The sequence below is a fragment of the Lissotriton helveticus genome, chromosome 10 (assembly GCF_964261635.1).
Source record: "Lissotriton helveticus chromosome 10, aLisHel1.1, whole genome shotgun sequence".
NCBI classification, from domain to species: domain Eukaryota; kingdom Metazoa; phylum Chordata; class Amphibia; order Caudata; family Salamandridae; genus Lissotriton; species Lissotriton helveticus.
Genome location: NC_136071.1, coordinates 592,260,617 through 592,268,478, shown reverse-complemented (window position 1 = coordinate 592,268,478; position 7,862 = coordinate 592,260,617).

Here is a 7,862-nt window from a genome sequence, read left to right as displayed (position 1 = left end):
GACAGCAATTGGTGTGTTGGCATACCTGCGTCGTCGTCGGCGATGGTCCATGACTTGCTGGTGGTGGAGCACGAAGAGTATCGGAAATGCGTGTAGCGCTGGGTCCATGACGGCGAGCTGCTTGTGGTGGGTATCTCTGCAATGTGTTGTATCTTCGCTGTGGTGAATCCGCCGTGTTCAGCGATTTGATGTGTGTTTTCCACCATCGTGATTTAGAGGACGGTCGGAGACGTCATTCCGTACGGCGGTGTCTCTGGATTGGTCACGTCCGCCGCGGGGTCGGGTGTAGTTCCGCGGCGGTGCGTGCTCTTCCGCCGCGTACGGGCATTTGACAGTGTTTCCCATCCTAATATGGCGGACGGAGTGACCGCGGCTGGCGGACTGGAAAAAGGCATTTCCCGCCTACTCCAGGCCGCCGGTCGTCCTTCCGTCCGCCATCGTAATCGACCCCTAAATGTCTATTGGTTTCCTTGAAACTAGCCTCATTTATTATGCTTGAGGATTCTTAGTAAAATCCCCTGCACATGATGTACATAACAGGATTAACATACTCTGTACAAACGTCATCACTATCTTTCATCCTAGGGCAACCAAGCTACTTTGCATAATCACAATTATTTATTTAAGCTCATCTAAATAATCATTCTCACAACATATTGATTGTGGTAGAACCCCTGAGGCTCCTTTTTTGTATAAAAGAACTGCACTGTAGTGTAGTTCCTATATTCCCAATAGGCTCTGCCCATTGGAATAATATATCCTATAGATATGACGTAGGACTTAGGTCAGTAGGTCTCTATCGAATATACTAAACTTGCGAGGTGTCCAATTCGTGACCAAGACGGGGTCTTTCATTCTCTTCCACCAGGTAATGGGGGTGGCTCCTTCCTAGGGGAGTCTAGGCTTTAAACCCACGTACATGCTAGGTACACTTAGGTAGAGTCTGCGTCATAGGAGTACCCTTGATTACTGTCATGTTTATATGCCTGCATATATTCGCTGTTTTAGCAACATGGTAGAATTCTACTTTCTCTTTACTCTGTTGGTGCTTGTGATCTCTTATGTTAGCTTCTGTCTATTGATTGTTGCAGCAAACATGTTTTATACTAGAATGACGCTGGTTCAATAAATGCTTATTGAAAATTGGCCCAACATTTATTCTGTGTATCTCTCTGAGACTTAGGGGCATATGTATGAAAGAATACTTTTGCGATTCTCAAATAGCGATTTTTAGAGAATCGCTATTTGAGTATCGCGAAACGATATGTAATAAAAATTTGCTTTTTTTGCGATTCCCTCGCATTCCTTAATTGCAACCCGCAAATTGCGAGTCGCAATTAAGAAATGGCTTCCCATTCATTCCTATGGGCCAAGAGGCCTATAAGAATGAATGGGATTGTGCACGCAATATGCGGGTATTCGCAATTTGCGCACACAATTTCAAGGGTGTAAGGGTTCCAAAAGGATACCCTGTTGCACCCCTGAAATATGCATGTGTGTACATGTGGTGCACATACATGCCCTAAGGGCATGTATGTGTGCAACATGGCACTTTAAAATAAGCAAAAAAGTGTTTTTTTAAAGGAAATTGAAATCGCAAATTACCACCAACTTGAAGTTGGTGGTAATTTGCGATTCTTTAAGGCAATAGTGCAATTTGCGATGCCTTCTTGCATAGCATTTAGAGAATCGCAAATTGCGATTCTCTAAATGCTTGCTCAAAATAAGGAATCGCCAATTTTACGATTCCTCATTTTGCAAGTAGGTTTAAACTTACCTACATAGCACAAAGCTAAATTGCGATTGCAAATGCTGAAATTCAGCAAATTTCAGCATTTGCGATTGCAATTTAGCTTGATACATATGGCCCTAAGATTGATCGATTTAACATAAACAGGAGAGCCAGTACCTGATATCATGGCCAAAGGAGAAATCGTGAAATGCTGCTTCGTCGGATCTTGAAACAGTCCCTAAAAAGGATAAACACGTGTAAACAGCAGGCAGCAAGTCCCAAAATTTCTAAGGAATGTCTGTGTATCTAATAAACCTATAGGTACCTTGGCATACTAACATACCTTAAAATCGTGTTGATGGTTGACTTGAAATGTAGATTCCAAATAGAGTGAAGACCTCTATTGATAATCATGGGTGGATTAATAATAATAAGGCACCTATGATCTTCATGCCTGTGATCCAGCGGGTTATCAGCAACAGGTAATCTAACACCACATACTCACCTAGGCCCATAAATTCAATTCACAACACACAGACAATAACCGCTGGAGTCATTGTTTATATAATTCACTAGATTAGTTATTTCTATTCCCTAACCAATCTTTTCGAAAAGTTCTTTCCTCTGGTCGATGGACCATTAGTTGAACTAGTTGATGGTGAAATGACATATGATTTCAATATACCTACACATTGGAAATGATCACGGTCGGGATGACTTTTAAAGTTTTACCTCAGATTAATACACGTGAACCATTTACACGGTACAGAACAAACTCCGTCTTCCACAGGAATAACAAATAATCAATCAAAATGCATTTATTTATACTTTACAATGAAACTGCATGAAAAGGAGAGGATAGAGAGAAAAGCACAAAAGCGCATACACAGATATTTTATATTTACCAAACATGGTGTGAAAACTAACTCCCAGGCCTAGGAATTGCTAAGGGTCCCCCAGGAAAGAGATGGCAAACAAAGGCTTCAGGACAGGAATTTGGACAGGAACCAGGACAGGACAGATGACCTCTATATCACCGATGCTTGCGTAGCACCCCTCTCTGACACTCTTCCTCCTCGAGGTTCTTCCGCGATCTTCTTCTAAATTTATTTTCTTAAGATAATTGGTTCAGCAATTTGCTTCTTCTTCAGTATCTCTGTCTTCTGACTCTGTGATCTTGGGACAGCATTGCAGCCTCAAGACTAACTAACTAACTAACTAATGCTACCTCAATTATACCTTTCTGTATGCTGGACCACCCATTAATGTTTCAAACCTACGAAAATAATAACTCTGATTGGACAGACCGGGGGAGGTGATCATCACACCATGCTTACATATTACTCTTTTCAGTTAGCCCTTTGTTAATAATTCTTAATTCAAACTTTATTTCCCACCCGCATTTACAATGTAATTGTCACAAATTATGAAACATTCTGCAGGTTCCCATGCCTTTCGGTAGACTGCCATTCCGGTTCTCATGAAAGTATCCACTGGAAGCCTTGGACGAAGTTCAAGTTGACATGGCGTCTGCCAGCTAGATTGCACTGGGCATGTGCGGCAGAAGGAAAGGGAATAGACTGTGGCCCAAGACTTCAGGCCCATAATAAGCACTATTGAAAGAGTCAAAAATACAAATGTTAAAATCAAAAATAATATGTTCACTGTATACCACCTATCTCTACTCTAATACCCTTTACTTGTATTAATTTCCCTGCATTAGCATTAGTAAAATAGCTGAGTTTAGTGTTCCAGCAAGCAGGTGGCAAGGCTGGGAGTGTCAAGCGGCCATTTTATTACCTACTGCGCAAGTGCAGAAAGTTCCCTCCATACTACGTAGATGCAGTAGACGCATGGGCACTAAAGAATTTCAGTTAGTGCCTAACTTAGAATCACTCTCGAGTTACTGGTTAATAAAATGCATATGCAAGCATTGTTCTTACTATAAATGTTGTGTTATGCATGTTATTTCCACAATACAAGTTTAGTAAGGGTTAGAGGTTACACAAGAAGATTGCATCCAAGCAAGTCTTTTTCCATGAGTCCTTGCTCCATCAATCCCCTCTCTAATGGCATTTTAAAGCCATCACAAAATTACCCATCCTTCATCAGATACCAACTTTAGCAACTTTCAATTTCATTCCCCTTCCTGTTCTTGTTCTCATCTTTGTTCTTTAATCCTTTCATTTGCTCATATGACTTGCCTTTCTTCCAATGGAATCTCTTCATAATTTCTTTTATTTCAATTTCCGTTTATCTCATATCTCCTTCTTCTCAGTTTATTAGTGCAACACTTACATCATATTATTATTGCTACTACTATTATTGCTATACCTATTATAGGAAAAACTACTTGTCCTAGGAAACTTTTCCCTATATTGGAAAACCAATTCCCTACTGAAGAAATGCTTTTTGTTAATCTTTCCAATACATTATCAACTTCCAGTGGTTTCAATTATTCTTGCATTTTTGTAATATTCTTTATATATCCCCTAATTTCTGTGCTTTTGTCTGGTATATAAGTGCAACAATGTTGCGCTTTCAGCATTTTACAGACACTGCCCTCTTTAGCTAATAATATATCAAGCGCAAGTCGATTTTGCAAAACCATAGACCTAATTGCAACCATTTCTGTATTAATCGTCAAGAAGCCTTCAGCAGTATCAGTCAAAAGACGATCAACCAATGTCAGATTCTATGTGAATTTAGTATGACTTCCACGGAAGGTAACAATGCACTGAATATGTCACTATTATTTATGAAAAACTAGCTCTCTTTCTACATGCTATTTCATTAGTATTTTCATTGATTCCAGTGATTCTTTTAACATGGTATATTTTCGGAAAAACTATTGCGAAATAGCAACTCCCATACCACCTGGCAGGTAGGTTATAATATGCTTTATTCGCAGACACGTAGTAAATTCCAGGAAATACTGGATCAGTTTTAGGACCTGATTCACAGAACTAACTTAAGACAAAATCTTAAACTTACTACTATTTTGGTATTCACAGAAGACACTTACTCATTGATGAGTAAGTGCCTTCTGTGAATACCAAAATGAGTAATTTTCTAATTTTGAGTAATTTACTAATTTTGAGTAACTTACTAATTTTGGTATTCACAGAAGGCACGTACTCATTGATTAGTAAGTGCCTTCTGTAAATACCAAAATGAGTAAGTGCCTTATGTGAATAACAGAATCGTAGTAAGTTTAGGATTTTGTCTTCAGTTAGTTCTGTGAATCGGGCTCGCAGGCCCCAACCTCCAAAAATTACGAAGTTAGGTTCACATTCGCTGGAACCAATTCATATGTTATTATAATCTGTCTTTAATCTATGGAGGCATATTTTCCCTGTCTTTACAAAATCTAGGGCCATCGCAGCATGTTCTATGCCAGCTGTATACATTCCTTCTTTCTCTGCCCATGATGGAATGTGATGTTTCTGTTCAGAAGCTTTTCTTTGGAAATCTTGCCTCCTTTCTTGCACTAAATTCAAAAATACTTTCACTTCTTCCCGTACTGAACATGTTAGATTATCTTTATGTACCTTTTCTATATCTAATGATTTCGCCTATAAACTGTGCATCTAAACTACCTTTTACTGGATTCATATTATTTCAAATAGGAATTTCTGTAAACACTACACCTATATTAGAATATTAATATTGTAATTTCCCTGTTCTATAAAACAAACTTGAAAGTACTCCACAAGAAATACCAAATGTTAAAGGTAAATGGTGTTATGTCACTCCCTCAGCTACTGAAGTGGGTAATTTCATACAAACATAACAATCACTAATCTTCATGGTGTCTGCATACTGAAATATTAACTTTGTAAATACATTTAAAGATAATTAATTTGAATAGGTAACTAATAGTAAAAATTAATTGTAATTTGTAATTTTAACTGATTAATTATTATATTATATTAAATTGGTAATTACTTTTAATTAAATATTTATAGATATTAATTTATATTTTTTAAATAATATAAGAAGTATTTGCTTTCCCTACTGTTGCACTCTTTGGAGTGGGAATAGTAATTGTTACTCCTACGCTATCCAGCGCTTTCCCTACTGTTGCACCCACTGGGGTGGGAATAGTAATTTTTATCCCTACGCTATCCAATGCTTTCCCTAATGTTGCACTCACTGGAGTGGGAATAGTAATTTTTACCCCTACGCTATCCAACGCTTTCCCTACTGTTGCACCCACTGGAGTGGGAATAGTAATTTTTAACCCTACGCTATCCAACGCTTTCCCTACTGTTGCACTCATTGGAGTGGGAATAGTAATTTTTACACCTACGCTATCCAACGCTTTCCCTACTCTTGCACTCACTGGAGTGGGAATAGTAATTTTAACCCCTATGCTATCCAACGCTTTCCCTACTGTTGCACTCTTTGGAGTGGGAATAGTAATTTTTACTTCTACGCTATCCAACGCTTTCCCTACTGTTGCACCAACTGGAGTGGGAATAGTAATTTTTACCCCTATGCTATCCGACGCTTTCCCTACTGTTGCACCCACTGGAGTGGGAATTGTAATTTTTACCTCTACGCTATCCAACGCTTTCCCTACTGTTGCACTCTTTGGAGTGGCGATCGTAATTTTTACCCCTACGCTATCCAATGCTTTCCCTACTGTTGCACCCACTGGAGTGGGAATAGTAATTTTTAACCCTACGCTATCCAACGCTTTCCCTACTGTTGCATTCACTGGAGTGGGAATAGTAATTTTTACACCTACGCTATCCAACGCTTTCCCTACTCTTGCACTCACTGGAGTGGGAATAGTAATTTTAATCCCTACGCTATCCAACGCTTTCCCTACTGTTGCACTCTTTGGAGTGGGAATAGTAATTTTTACTTCTACGCTATCCAACGCTTTCCCTACTGTTGCACCCACTGGAGTGGGAATAGTAATTTTTACCCCTATGCTATCCGACGCTTTCCCTACTGTTGCACCCACTGGAGTGGGAATAGTAATTTTTACCTCTATGCTATCCAACGCTTTCCCTACTGTTGCACTCTTTGGAGTGGCGATCGTAATTTTTACCCCTACGCTATCCAACGCTTTCCCTACTGTTGCACCCACTGGAGTGGGAATAGTAATTTTTTCCCCTAAGCTATCCAACGCTTTCCCTACTGTTGCACTCTTTGGAGTGGGAATAGTAATTTTTACCTCTACGCTATCCAACGCTTTCCCTACTGTTGCACTCTTTGGAGTGGGAATAGTAATTTTTACACTTCTGCTATCCTGCGGTAATAATATTGGATATTATTTAATTATATTATGTTACTATATATATATGTTTTAACAAATATGATTTTTTAAATTTGTTTTTATAACTTTCATTAAATATTTAAATATTATAAGGTAATTTAAGTATTTTTAAGTATATTTTAGTAAATAATTTTTAATATTAATTTAATTTAACATTGTTTTTAATAAATTCGATATTTTTATAAACTATATTTTTGTAAACGATATTTTTTACTTGATATTTTTGTACCTACCTGTTTGTAGATACAAAGTCGATATTCTGTCTGTCGATATTTTGTCGCCGATATTTTTGATAGTCGATATTATGTCCCTCGATATTATGTCAGTGATCCCTGTTCTTCTAACTTTGCCCTACTCCGTGTTTTGATGAAGTCTATTGGTATCCAATCCTTCTGACTTGTGCTCAGCTGTTAGTTGTAAAACTCTCTAGAGTCCATTGCTCCAGGATCTTCGACTGTACAATCTTCAGAAATTTCAACTGGTTGTGTCAGTTGTGGTCTTTCTTCATCAGGGGCTGGTGCCCTTTTTGTATGGCTGGCATGCACCCAGTTTGGCTGGCCTGCACACTTCACTGCTGTGGTAGTAACCAATATGACCTGTCGTGGCTCATCCCACCTTGGTGCTAGGCATGACTCTCTGGCGTGGTTCTTTACCACCACCCAATCTCCACGACTCAAATCATGAGCTTGATCTGGCTGTCTGGTCACTGCGTCTTCTCCAACCTGGTGAAAGATAGAACGCACTAGGTCAGCCAATCCTTTGCAACTATCCAATACCAGATCATTAGTTATATTCAGCAATCTATGTCCTGCTATAAATGTCTGTCTCATTGCTCTTGCC